The 15,041-nt window shown below is 39.3% G+C and overlaps 1 protein-coding gene across 7 annotated transcripts in view; it reads left to right on the forward strand.

Moving 5' to 3' along the window:
• The first annotated feature begins 787 nt into the window (after window positions 1-787).
• Window positions 788-15,041, forward strand: part of CD36 (CD36 molecule) — a 76,103-nt gene continuing 61,849 nt past the window's right edge. For 4 of the 7 annotated variants that reach the window (XM_049096665.1, XM_049096666.1, XM_049096669.1 and 1 more), the window contains exon 1: window positions 829-1,021. The gene's annotated coding sequence lies outside the window, so the exon portion shown is untranslated. Of the gene's footprint in view, window positions 1,022-15,041 lie in introns of all 7 variants that reach the window. The other 3 variants (XM_025449274.3, XM_035701403.2, XM_049096668.1) reach the window with 3 other exon arrangements.

A 15,041-nucleotide genomic window follows, 5' to 3' on the forward strand; every position in this document is an offset into this window, starting at 1 on the left:
GGTAACCCCAAATCCATTATTTTTCTTTAATAGCATGTAGCAAAACCTACTATTTACTAAAAGTATTTAATGCCTCAAAATCTCATGAGAGCAGTGTGACTTTTCTAGTTCCTCCGTTCACTTTATTCTAAGATAGAGATTCTTAAATTATGAATCCTAGAAAGTGATTTATTGTTAGAAATTTTGCCATTATATCTTCAAAGAAATAACTTTAATCATAGCTTCGTAGGCCAAAGGTAACCTCATTTATATGTTTCCTAATTGCACTAAGCAAAATTCAACTTAAATCCACTACATTATACAGCTATGACAAGAGATGAACTGAAACCAAAGTACCTGGCAATGCACAACACTTTCTTCCTCACTAATTGAGGCACAGAATAAAGGGCCAAATTGCTCCTTCACAATATAAGAGAGAGGATACGAGAAAGTTTACCAAATAAATACTCACATTTAAGGATTCACCTGCAAAAGTTACTTTTAAAAAAGTTGAGTAGATAATTAACATTCACTGTTATGTGTCTTTTTTACTTAACCAAGAAAGGAGAATTTGAGCCTCTCTTGCTGTCACAACAAATGGTAATTATGGAGAGAAGCAAATAGATTAATAGTGATCATTTCAAATTTCATGTTTCATAAGCACAGAAACTTTTTAAGAGGCATTAAAGGTTTTAACAGGAAAAGGATTAAAGGTTTTATTTTCCTCAACTGAGGCACAAAATGAATGAGATTTTTTTCAAGTTAACTTCCATTCCATCTGGCTCAGGTGTCAGGGATCTATATTTATCTTGTATTAGGCATGCGCCTGGAGTGCTGGAAGGCTCAGGACGTCAATGGCTTTCAGATGTCAGGATAACCTTAAAGACAGATGAATGGTCAAGACCCCGTGCCTCATTTTTGAGTTCTCAGCTGCTGTGCTGTGGAAATCATGTGTTTATTTTCTGTGTCTCCTCCTACAACAGTCTCTCTGCAGCCAGACTTCAGATCCCACATCTAGGCAAGCAAGCTCCTCCAGAAGTTGGTGAGCAAAACGATTTTTGTTTAGGGGTGTGGCTATAAGGGTCTTTGTTGTTGATGGGCTATCATCTAGTAAATATTAATAATTATTTTTAACTCTTTGGGAAGATAATACTATCTGTTGTGATAATTTAGTCTATGATGCTTCTTCTAACATTTGTAAGCTTTCAACTAAATAGATGAAGAAAAAGATGCTTGACACTTAAATTTAACATCTCCACTAGTCTCCAAATTCATCTTATGAAATTTCCATTTACACATTTTCGTGGCTTTGACTTAGAAAGTATGAGAAAATGTAAATTCCTCATTTCAAAAAGTATAATTTTACTGGATATCTTATTCCTTCAGGCTCTCTAAGTTAATATGACTTGTCCCAATCTAGTCTGAGTTATCTTTTTTTAAATAAATTTATTTTTTATTGGTGTTCAATTTGCCAACATATAGAATAACACCCAGTGCTCATCCTATCAAGTGCCCCCCCTCAGTGTCTGAGTTATCTTATTTAAGTTTCTGTGTGCCTTCTTCCAGGCTTTAAAAAAAATATTCTTTTGAAAAGGACACTCTAAAAATCTGACCAATTAAATTTTTCTCTTCCAAACCGAAAACTTTTTTTTTTTTTAAATGAGACTAGAAGCTGAATGACCTTTGTTCATGGGACTCTGAAAATGTTTTTTTGGCACGTTGTCAAGACTAACAAGTTTATTTAAGAAATAATTTAAAAGACCCGATCCTCTTACAAACTGATTTAGAAGGAAAAAAAATCTTTCCATATGTATACTTATTGATCCCGAGAGATCATTTAAATTGCACTGACTGTGGGCACCAGATATCTTACTTTGGAAGGAGGAGGTTTTGTCCCATAGCAGAACTTTGTTACTTGGGGTGTTTTGTAGCGTGGCTGTATCAGGTCAGAAGACACTGAAGAATGATAGAGGAGTGACTTAAGCAGAACGGAAACCTAAGGACCTACTCAGAGATCAAACCAGATTCTGATTTAAAAATCACCGCCCCCCCTCCGCATGTTAACTTATAAGTCTTGAAAAGAATTGGGTACAATTCTTTACCTTTAAAGATCATTCCCTTTTATTCTTTGGAGAAATGGTGGCTTGGAGCTGTGCTGAATTCTGGGGATAGCATTCTGAACTGATGCTTACAGAAGTGTTAGATTGTTCATTCCGCGTGTGAGAACCCACAGCTCAGGTGGGACCTGGATCACATGAAGAGAAATAGGCAACCTGTCCTGTTCTCAGGTACACCTGACTAAGTAATGGAAGTGGGATTTGTAGGGCAATACATGAGACTCCTGTAATCCTGGCAAGGAAAAAAGGAGAAATATTTTCAAATGATGTACAACACAAACACTAATTATTTGGAATCAGATCCTTTTGTAAAGGACAATGACAACTTTGCAGCTAACTGCTCTGAGGGTTTAAGAAAGAAAGCAAACACCTGAGGATAATAAAACAGTTTTCACCTGGGAAAAGGTAAGCTCCTGAACTCTGAAGAGTCACTGGCCGGCAAAAAAAAAAATAAATAAATAAATAAAAAAGAAAGAAAAAAGAAAAAAAAGAAAAGAGGGGCTTTAGCATGGTTAACAAATCAGTGGTAGAGACTATATAAGCCTGCAGAGTAGCCCAATTAAATGAAATAATGTGTTTTTCTTAGGGTGAAGAAATACATAATAATCTATTTTTTTTTATTTACATAATAATCTATTGATGTTACTGTGACTATGGCTAATTTTGCTTTTAGCACAAATGGCTAGTTTAGATTATTCACTAAGGAATTTAATATTCCTAGTATTTATAAACTAAGCTTCATAGGATTCAGAAATTTTAAAAAATGCCTTAAAATGAACAAAAAGGAAGATATATTTTATTGGTCCATTGTCTATGTTTTTGATTGCTCTTTGGATGAAAGACTGCAAAGTGCTTCACCACTTGACCACAGCCTAAAAGAAGTGGCCTGGAGTGAGGAAGGGGGAGGTACTGCAGGTGAAGCGACCCTGTTTTTTCATCCGGTTCCTGGAATCCTAAGTTATGCTGCGTTAATAGTGATTCTCTCCATCACAAATAATGAACTGTTCATCAGGAGAAAGGAAACAGTCTAAAACTAGCCTAAGTGCACAGAGAATATTAAAAAAAAAAAAAACACATAGATTTGTAAATAATTGGTTTTACTCTTTGCTGTATTGTAGCAAAGTGCAGAAATACGTTCAGCCACTAAATACTTTCTTCTTTCACAAAAGGCAATGAGTCAGCCGCCCCTGGTTTCCCAGTGAACTTTCTAGCCATTTCTTTGTGAAGATTGGTAAGGTGCATTCTGATCTGTGCCTTCTGACCAATTTAGCTGTGTGGAAATTGAGTAACACTTTATAGGAGGTGCTTGGTGGTCCATTGTTAAATTATTGAAAATGTTTTGAAATCGACCCAGAGACCTTTGTCACACAAACACTATTATCTGAAAGAGGAAATGACAGGAAATTGGCGAGCATTATTGAGGGGCATAGCCAATAGCTTGGCTCCATTCACTAAGCAGTCCAGAGTGTCCCCAAATAGAAAAGCATTGTTCTTCCTTCAGTGCTTCCGAAGTTCAAACGTGGAATAAAAGCGATGCTTTAAAAAGACAAAACAAAGAGCTATTAGCTTCATCGCTTAATGTTGTTTTTCTCCTTAAAATCTTCCAAATATAAATGTTATGGTTCTCCCACTTTAATTTTTAGGAAATCAAAAAGCATAGTAGCGGTCGTGTCATAGTTCAAAAAAATTAAGAACCTGGTCCAATCGAGAGTCGCGTGGAGACTCATGTTGTCCTGTTTTGGAATTTCCTTATTCTTCTATTTGAAATGTCACAGAGGCCAGTTAAAGTGTCCTTCTTGCGCTGCAATGTAAGAAGTTTTCGAAGTGAAGTAATAATAGGTCATTTATTCACTGCAGTGGCCCCACAGCATAGACCCTAAACACGGTGGTATCTTTTTAGAACAGGCCTAAATTTGTAGTTAAGTGAGCGGCAGTTATTCTGACTCTAAGGGTGAGCCCTACAACAGCAAACCTGATGGAATCAACTATTTTTCAGAGTCAGTTATTCCCTGATGCATTTGTTAAAATCTTTATGTGAGCATTTACTATGTGTCAGACACGTTGTAGGCTCTGGTGAAAGTGGCTAATAATGTTGTGCTAGAGAGTTCTACAGATCCAGGATCTTTTTTTCAGGTGCTTGTTCTCCCCACACCCCGAGGTGGTGCTTCTACATTTTGTTTATATGGAATGAAATCTTTTGATGAAAGTGTTTTTTTTTTTTTTTTTTTTTTTTTTTTTTAAAAACTTTGTAAATGATAGAGCCATGGGATGATTTTGTGGACAAAATCATGGGTTTTGATTTAAATACTAATCCCACTGATCATGGGAATAGTATTTATTCCCCATGGGTGCCCACAAACTGACCCTGTAATGGACCATCTATGCCCTGAAGAAGATGTGCTGGATGGGTGGCTGTTCCCTTTACAGAACCAGAAGGGAGATGCGGGGCAGAGTTGCTTCCTTTGCCCACTCTTAGCTTCCTGCCCCTACAAATAAGCCAGCCATTCTTAAAGTGTTAACAGAACACACAGAAACTCCTCCAGAATACGGCAACACAAAGGGGTACACACTCTAAACTGCGCTTAATAGCTCCTTAAGATTACTTTGTGTTGAACTGTTTAGTTTGAAGTGGGGAATAAATACTAATCTAAATTGTAGCTCGCTCTCCTGGTGGGGAAGGGAAAGACGTCTAGTTTCTATGGAAACTGCTAGTTTCTAGGAGCCTCATTCATTTAAGATCTTCTTGGTCAGGGGGCACCTGTGTGGCTCAGTGGTTAAGTGTCTGCCTCTGACTCAGAGCGTGACCCTGGTGTCCTGGGATCGAGTCCCCCATTGGGTCCCCGCCGGGAGCCTGCTTCTCCCTCTGCCCGTGTCTCTGCCTCTCTCTGTGTGTCTCTCATGAATAAATAAATAACATCTTAAAAGAGCCTCTTGGTCAAAGTTAGACCTAGGCAGCCACGTGGACAGGCAATTACCATGGAGGACACAGGCTGTGATAAGTGTCCTGGATGGTGATAAGTGTCCTGGATGGTGATAAGTGTCCTGGATGGTGATAAGGGCACTGCTCACAGACCTTCCCACTCCCTTGGGTCGGCCCTTTGGCTGGGCTGTGAGCTCCCTGAAGGCAGGGGTCATTTGTACCTGAGCATCAGCACTGCCCAGGGCCTGACACATAGTAAGTGCTCAATAGCTCGGTCTTACTCATTTATCCAAACTTCTGATGTCTAAATGTTTTCTAACCCAGAGCATTCACCTTCCACTAAGTGCTCTGACTAAAATTTCAAAAAGTTTTCATCACTTAAATGCATCTCTTAGGCAGAGTGCTCTTTTAAAAGATCTCCAAACTAATATAAACCCCTACCATAAAGTGATAGATCTGTGCAATGCTTTGTGTGCGACATCCTTAGGAAGGTCGTTGCATAGGGTGTGCGCACCACCCTCCGGCCCTTCCCAGCATGACTGGGTTTTTGTTTTGGTTGTTATTTTGTAATGCAGGGCAGATCATGTATTACAAATGTAATTATGGAATGTAATACACAAATATTGTCTAATTCACACGACACTAAGTGTGTAAGCTCACACTGATGATGATCTGATGGGTCAAGTCCATGAAGCTCCTTTATTTCTCCTAATCCCACTGATTTCTTCGTCTCCCTTCCCTGGCTCTGCCGTGGGCGTGCAAAGCTGAGATGTGCTTACTTCTGCACTCAGTGTCTGAGATGGCTTTACTACTTGTGCCACGTTTTGGAAAAAGCTAGAGAAAACCTCTTAGTTCTGTCCGTCTACTCAGGGCCCAGGGGTCGTCTTCAGGTTTGCTACCCCGGCCCCAGGTACAGATTATGATGTCTCTGCTTCTCACATACTTCATGGGAAGCCACAGCAAGTATAGTAGCTGCTGTTGGCTGGCCTGGCCACGCAGAACCCCCAAAGCCTCCCTGGGGGTAGAGGGAGCGACCAGCTGGCGGTGGAAGCATGGTCATCATCTGTGGTCTCTCAACCCCGTGGTCAGCATATCTTGGTGACCTCACTGAGAGCCTCTCACCGGTTTCTTCCTTTGGTTTGCCCAACCTCCAGGTATTGCACTCCTTATGTCATTGTCCTTCTACTGCACTCCTGTCACAATAACTCAGTGATGTCTTCTGTTTTATCAGGTGAAGGGAGGAAAAGATTAGGCGAGAAGCAGGGACGTCCTGGTATTAAGGGGCAAACTGCAGCAGCTTCCTATGCTTCTGCCCATCATCTTCTGCCCCCCATTGATATTCCTCTTGAGTAACAGAGATGCCACTTTGTTTGTTTGTCTCTAAACTCTCCCCCACAGAACTTCTGTACATAGTAACCGCAAGAACATTTCTGAGGCTGACATCCTGTAGAATAAATAAAAGCAACTGAAACGAGCTGAATGGTCTTTTGTGAAAAGAAAACTACTTACTAATGATTTACCATGGCAGAGCAACAGCTATGAGGCTGGGCCTTTTCTCTAGGGGTGAAAGCTGAAGTCGACTTTCGGCAGCTCTCGCAACGTTCACATTTGTTCACAGCAAAAGCTGCAAACATTAGAAGTGGGAAGAGTTCTTAGCATCGTCTCAAGCCAAGATCGACCAATTTTACAAGTGAGGACTCCGAGACCCACAGAAGTTAAATGGGCTTTTTATGCCGTTGCCTGGACACTGGGGTGTCAGTCCCCTGAACCCTTGTCGGTGGGTTTTTCCTAAGGTCCCTGTCAACACCTCCTAAGTGACCTTCTCAGTCTTGATCGTTTGACCAATGTGTCGAAGAGGACCCGAATCTACGTGCCACGGCCCTAGTGCCTGCTGCTCAGGGTCTCCATGTGAATGTTTTCTGTCTTACGTTGAAGGCATCTGACCCTTTAAAAGCATAATCTCGTGTTCTGTTTCATGATGTGCATTTGACATTCAGAACTAAACTGAAAGCAGCCCCAAGATAGGTCTGTCGCTTACTATGCTCGAGTCTCTCCGAGCGCTTAGTAAACTATGTACTTACAAATACTCTGCAAATACTTCTTAGACAAGTGGATAGGCTCAGTGGGTAATTCTGTCTTGTCGGTGAAACCAGAAATTATAACCACTCTGATGATAATTATATAAAATGATTAGTATTTAATGAGAGGCATTGTAAACTATCGGTTGAAACCCCCTCTCTGTAGTCAGATGGAAAAGGTTTGAGATTTGGATCTGCCTCTTGCCAGTTCCATGACCCTGGCTCAGCTAGCAAAACTTCTTTGTGTTTCTTCTTTCTCCTCAAAGTGGGGACAATAAGAGTACCTACCTCATAAACCAATTGTTCAAAGTAAGCGGGTTACTGCATGTAAGACACTTACACAAGTGCCTTGTACGTGGTAAGGGCTTAGAAGGATTAGCTATTGTTATTTCTCACCATAATTTAGACATGGGTAGTGTTATCCTCATTTTAAGAATGAGTAAACAGAGAGATTAAGAAACTGGCCCAGGACCTTGCAGCTGGTTAAGTGAAAAGGGCGTACACCTAACCTCCTTCCACACCCACATCTAGTCCTATTATTTCCTTTCCATCCTTTTCTTTATTCTTGTTACTACAGCCTGAAACGTAGGGCTTGTTCTTGATTTCTTTTTTTCTCTTGCCTTTACCTAGCTAATTGTTCACCAAGGCTTAGTTATTCCTGCCACCTCCTAAATATCTCCCCATCTCCACTAAATATTTCTGAAATCTGACCTTCTTCCTTCCCACAGCCACTATCTTAATAAGTTCAGAACATCTAACTGTCTGCCTGGGTTATTTCAGAAGATCTCCTCTGACTTTCTGTCCAATCTATTCTCCAAGAGTGCCAAAGCCATATTCCTAAACCTAAATTTTATTACATCCTCCTTCCCTAAAATACTTGAGTAGCTCTATACTTCTTTCAAGAGAAATTCCTGAGAGAATGAATTCCTAGGGATTGGGGCACACACCTCAGTCTTGCATGGGTGGCATGAGGGCTTCATGTGGTCATTTGTACCTTTCTCTAGCATCCTGTCTTGTCTTTCCAAAGCTCAGACATTGTACCAAAGCCTTCTCGAAATAGCTGTATTTCCTCAGTGTGTGTGTGTGTGTGTGTGTGTGTGTGTGCGCATGTGTGTGTGTTTTAAGATTTATTTATTATTTTAGAGAGAAAGGGAAAGCATGGGGCAAGGAGCAGAAGGAGAGGGAGACTTGATCTCATGACCCTGAGATCACGACCTGAGCTGAACTCAAGAGTCCATGGCTTAACAGAACCACTCAAATATTATATATATATATATATATATATATATATATATATATATATATATATAGAGAGAGAGAGAGAGAGAGAGAGAGAGAGAGAGAGAGAGAAATTTTTTTAAGGGGGAATGTGTTTCATCCCTTCACTCTCTCCCACTTTCTTTACCTAGACCTGTATTGTAGAACTCTCTAGTAAGATAACGCTTCTTCCACCACAATGTCCTTCATCACCCTTCCCTTCAGCACCATTCTTCTCTAGTCTGGGTGTGGTGGTCACAATGTATCCTAATTGTCTATTTACAAATTTATCTTCCCAGCCATGCTGTGAGTTCCTTGAGGGGAAACACCAGGTTTTTATTTTGTTCATTCTCCTATTTTATCCCAATTATAAATCCAGACTAAGAATACCTAAGAAACTTACTTTCCTCCTGCAAAGGCTACAGAAACTTTTGCCAGTGTCACTGGAGAAATAAAAGTCCAAGTAAGTGAAAAACAAAGTTAATGATTCAGACTACGATAGCAAAGCAGCTTCATAAGTAATCTGGATTTTCAAGAATGAGGAAGAGTTTGATAAGGAAATGATCCAGTATTGGAACCTGGAAAAATAATTGCAAAAAGCCTGGAGCAAGGATTTGCATATCTTCTGGGTTGTGATATGGTAGTGAAGGGAGCCTGATCAGGACTTGGTTCAGGTTGCAGGCATGACCGCCTAACAGGTGCTTGCTATGTAGGCAAAGGGTTAAGGGCAAGACAAGATTAGGGAAGGACAACACTCTGATGGGTGAGCCAAAGTCAGAGTCTGCTGCTCTAGTTTTAAACTTTCCTTCTTTTGAAAAACAAGGACTGGCAAGTGAGTGTTGGAAACTATTATCTCCGAGCACTCAGTTTTAAGAGCTGCTTAAATCAGACCAGATTTAGTGCAGTAGTTCTCAAAAAGATGGTGTGTATGTGAATAACCAAAAATATTTAACTCGGTTCTCATAATGCCTGTTTTGAAGAAATCTATTGTTATATTGCTTCATCATCCCCATCATCATAGTTTCTCTTACTGTTTTCTTAATCTACACTCACACCTTGTACTTCCCCCCCTTACTGATTACCAGTAAAATTTAATCCCTTTTAAGTTGTTTAAAATCAACCTACTAGTATCTTGATAGCCCTTTACTGGGAGGGTCATTAGTTCTCTAACTATATGTGCTATTGCTATGTTTTGTGGATGTTAGACTTGTATCTTCAATGCAGTGGCAGAGAGTCCTTCCCTTAGTGGGGTTTTGGTCAAAAAGAGTTAACATATTCCCTTAACTTCTCTTGAAGCAGGACTATAAAGCTCTTCACAGTGTTTCAGTGTCCTTCAGCTCTTGATATGTCGGTCCTCCCTGTGCCCTGGCTTCTGTTCCTCATCTTCGCATATTCTTTTGTTCTATATTTGATACAGCTGCTCTGACCTCAAAATCTTTGTTTAATGCCATTTTGCATGACCCTAACCACCTCTCCTGTTCCTCAGCCACTATGGCATCTTCTCATTCTCCTTCCCTCAAGTCCCATTTAGTCTTCTATAACGTTCTGGGAGACTGTGGTACCAAATATATCAGAGCCTCCTGATGATACTGGCCTGCAGAGCCAAGCTTTTGAGCTGCTTCATAATTGCTAATGCTCTTTAGCCCAAGACCAGTAGGAGCACACCTGCAGTTGAACAAGCTGAGTTGATAACTCACTGCAAGGAGGGCAAAGTATACTTCAGGCAACCAAGAGTGACTCAAGATGTTAGAATCTCTTAAAGAATCTGGACTTTGGGCGATTGGGTGGCAGGGCAGGAGGGAGAGGTTAAGAAAGCAGCTTTGTTTTGAATTGGATGTTGTCAGGAAGCAGGGTAACTTTACAACCGCGTGTCTGATCTTACCTAGGCGGAGGAAGATGAGATGGCTAAGGCTGCAAGTGGCAAAGAAGCCAGAGACCCATTTTAGCTGGGAAAGGGGGTAGTATGTTAGCTTAGACAATGTTCATAATTGGTCTATGTTTGGACACAATTACAGAGCGTTTTGTTTTTGTTGTGACCCGCCGTGATCATAGAGTGGCCTTGTCTAAAGTTGATACCCTGTGAAATTGTTCATGTTTGACAAGAGGATCCGAAGGCCTGTCTGTGAGTAGGAGGCCAGTGTCCAGAAACAACAAGACCTACCAGATAGCAGCAGGCCAGGTCCTGGCCATCAGGGGCTGTTTTCTCTTTCTCATGACAAAATTCTTTATTACTTCAGTAATGAAACCTACTTCTATAAAATCCACTTTCCACGATTTTGGTGGTAAGATTCTAACAAAGTCTCTTTGTAATTTTCTCCCCAAGCCCTAAGGTATGGCCAATGCACTGAGTATCGTAATACAAAACTTCATTTATTTTATGCTAGCATTTTGATGGTCAGTAAGAACCTCAGAAGGTCAATCTGTGTATAGCTATAATGTGTACTGGTTTAGGGAATTGATTTATTTCTTTGCCTTTACAGGATAAAAACAAGTTTGTTATATAAATGAAAAATATATACCATTGAGAGTATGACATAAATGGAATGAAATCTTAATTTCACTTAGTGAAATTTACCTGTGGAGAAGTTAAGAGAGTCTTTCCACTTACTACATAGGGAAAGGGTTCAATTAATCAGAGATCACAGAATCTTGGAATTGAGAATTACTATAAATCAAAGTATTTCTGAAAATTGATCTAAGTCAAAGTTAAATAAATGTGGTTAAAAATAAATATGCCAAATTTCCACTTAGATATTCTAGGTGCCTCCTAAAATAAATGGGATAATCTTTTTCTTTTACATAAGACTATCATAAGTTTTGCATAAAAGAACATCTAGTAAGTGATTCAGGTTCACAATTGAATAATATTCAACATTTTAGTAATGTGTGGATATAAAATGATTAGAAACATTGACAAGTGCCCCAGGCTTGTAATTAACTTTAGAATTTTTTATAAGTCTGTAGAGGAGGTGATGTGGATTGGGATGGGATAGGTGGTGAGGAGAAGATGTGATAAGGCTACAAATTAAGCTTGAATCCATAGGTCACACATGATAAAAATACCTTTCCACAATGCAATAATTAAGACACTTGGCATATTGTTAAATATACCACTTTTTATATGTATACTTTTTAAACATAGGCCGCCTTTAAAATCCAAGGTTCCAGTCAGATGTGAAAGATTAAGTTTCTCCATCTTTTGATTTTTTTCAATTTGTTTTAAAATAGAATGAAGGCAACACAAAGTAAACAGAGATTTGTTTTTACATCTGCTTTATTTATCGTACTATCTTGTTAATAAATAGAAGCTATTTTCATTGAACTTTATAGAGTTTGCCCTGTAGTTACTTTTGCGGATATCATCTAAACAAAGAAAGATGTGCATTTTTTACTTTCTCCTTAAGATCTCCCCTTTTGCAGGATCCTGTTTCATCTTTCCTGTTTTCAAGTGAAACATGTAGCTTTGTTTTGTGTGAGCCAGGAATAATAATTTACTGAATGGGATACTAAAATTGAGAAGTTAAAATTCCAGTTAAACATCTGACTACTAATTAAACAACAGGCTTATGTCTTCTTAAAGATTACAGATGTCTGTCATGAGCCTAGGTGATGTGGGCTTATTCAAGTCTTGTACAACCAATGGCGACACTTGGGATCCCGAAATCTGAATAGTACAATAGTTACAGCAAGATCCTGGTAACTGACTTGATTCCTTGTTAATAGCAATGAAAGGAAATAATACCACTAGATATAAAAAATATCCACTAGTTACTTGGGAAGTTAGTATTCTTGAGGATCATTCTTCTCTATTTTATGCAGGGTCAAATTTACATAAATGTACTTGTGGATGTATCTATTCTTTAGTATTACTGTCCAGAAGTTGGCTCTAGATAAACATTAATTACTGCCTTTGGTAAGGGTCAAAGTAGTTTTGTGTGCTCAGTTTAGCAAGAGCTACCCACTTTAAATGGAACTAAAAAAGGATGAGGGCCCATTTTTTTACCTGAAGCATTCCTGTACTCTTCACATACCATAGAGATGTTCAACCACTGAGCCACCCAGGCGCCCCCATCATAGGTACTCTTAAAACAGTTGTTAGGACTGATGCCAAAATAAAATGGCAACTTTCTCCTCTTGCTTTTATCTAATCCTTTTTTCTCCAGAGCATATCAGCCTCAGAGGCAAATAGAGGTGATTGGTTTTCACTGCAAAAACTACCCAGATTATTTCTTGGGGAGTCTTCTTGTTTTCCACTGGCTTTGATTCTCTTTCTTTCTTTATCCTATGCCTCTTTAAACTGTCCTAATGCATTTATGTTTTAGGTACCCACTGGCCAAACAAGACAAATTGTACGTATGTGGACCAAAGAAAGCAGGTTCATATAATCTTTTTTACTTATTGCTTATTCCTGACAAAGTCCTTCTCTAAGTTACTGACCCTGGACTAAGTAGAGCAAATGATCAATGTCTCCTACTTCCTGGTCTGAGGACTTTGTAATAGAGCCCTCTCTCTCTTGACCTTTGCTCCGCAACCTCATCCCCTGCATCTATTCCCTGACTCCCATGATGCTGACATGCTACCCCGATTCTGCACTACCTTGTGAGCCAAATTGCAGCGTGGAATGGGAAGTGGGGAAAAATGAGAAATTAGGAGATTCAGTGCTCCCTAACAGAGCTGAAGGTCACGAGGGCCCTTGTTACCTGCTTTGTCACCTGTTTGCATTATACTGTAGTTGGAGCTTCAACCAGAGCCAAGAGAAGTCCTAGGTTCCTTTGGGCTTTAGTGTTTTTTGTCTCTGCTTTTACTGGGGCTGTTGGTTCAGCTCTCACCTGGCTTTCATTACTTCTCCTCTTCCGACCTCTGCTGCTAGGTGTATCTCTCCCACTCATGAGGACTCGGGGGCCTAGCTTCTCGTTTTGACAGCCCCCCTTGCCATGGCTGCCACCATAACTGCTGCCCCCTACTCCAGATTCCACCTGGAATGACTCCATCCTCTTCATAGTAGGTTGAATACCAGTTTGGGTTTAGAGCCTCCTGTCTTGCTGGTATCATTAGTCTTCTATCCCGACTGAGTGCTTTTCATATGACCCTTATAAGTGAAAACTCTTATCCTGTCATTTCCCCTACTTAGTTACTTAATGATCCTCTTCTGCTTACAGAATAAAATGAAAGTTTCTTAGAATTAGGCAAGAGGCTTCAAAATCTGGTTTCCACCCATTTTCCTCACTTTTGGCTCCTTCCCTGAAAAATGATTTTGTGGCTTTCCAAACACATCATTCCCTTCTGACTGTAAATTTACACACCCTGTTTTGTCTGTCCTGACTTTTCTCCCTCTTATGTGATTAGAAAATGTCTACCTATCCACTGAAGCCCTTGCATTAATGTATAGTGTGTCTCCTCTCAACAAAACCACAAGCTGTTAAAGACCATATTTTTATTCATCTTTGTTTCCCAGCTTGAAGCTCGAAGTCTGGATATAGTCAGTTAAGTGTTTAAATGAATATATGAGTAAATGAGTTCCCTAACACCTTTCTTCCCTTTTAATCTAAAACTTGGAACTTTCTTTACTTCTTCTACCCTTTATAATTTCTCCAAAAAAAAGCTTAGGAGGAAAGCCTTATGAAAATTCTTGGAGTTGTTCCCAATAGCAGTTCCCAAGTGTAAAAATTATAGGCTATGTAGCATTAAATAGATCTGAATTCAAGTGTGATGTATGTGTACGTGGCCTTGAATAAATTATGCAATCTCTCAGTATTTCAGTTCCCCATCTGTAAAATGGGTGTACAATTATTTTTACGGTTATGATTTTAAAAGCCAGACTATACAAAAAAAAAAAAAATGGAGCTCTGTTTCCTCATCTGAGAAATCATTTAGATTAAGTGATTTTTAATATTCCTTTCAGGCTCAGAATTAGAAGATGTGAACTTTGGTCCTTGTTCTCATATTCTCTGTGACATTGAGAAAATAAATTTTAAGGTCCTTTCTCTGCTTCTTAACTAAAATAAGGAAGTTGTATAGAGGTGTAGAGTTGTACAGAGGTGATCTATAAAGAATCTTCCAGTCTAAGTTGACTTGATCATCCATTATCCGAATCTATACATCCATTTCCTTTCTCTTGTAAATATAATTACACTATAGTTTCCCAAGTATGTTCCTACAACTACTGACAGATGAAGGTAATCTCAACAGGGGAAAGTGTTCTAGATTTACAGGATAGGTGGCTGGGAACTGGTAAGTGACAGGCTATAACATCTTGGTCAAATTCCAAAAACAGAGGTAAATTTTGGTGTGTTGATCTACAGAATTATATAGCATCTTATAAAGACTTCAATAAAATGTTTAGACCAAATAGGAATGATGTTAGCAAGAAAGCAATTTTTAGAGACTTCTAGCACCAATTCTGTCCCAGAAACATCAATCTGAACAATTATGGACCCATAAAAATACCTTCACAAGAGCTAAGGATTCCAGGTGAGGAATTATAGTACCTGTGTGAAGCAGGTACTCTATTTTTATATAGATGTCGAGACTATATCAGATGGCATCAATATCTTTTCAGTAGAGTAGAAAGTAAGGCAGTTTTCTGAGAAGAGAATTTTCCTGTGAAATTCTTAAGAAAATGAAGACCCAGAAGAACCAAGAGAGTGAAGGTAAGAGACACAAGGTAGGGAAAAAAAAAAAGTAAGGATT

This window comes from Canis lupus, chromosome 18 (assembly GCF_003254725.2).
Source record: "Canis lupus dingo isolate Sandy chromosome 18, ASM325472v2, whole genome shotgun sequence".
Lineage (NCBI taxonomy): Eukaryota > Metazoa > Chordata > Mammalia > Carnivora > Canidae > Canis > Canis lupus.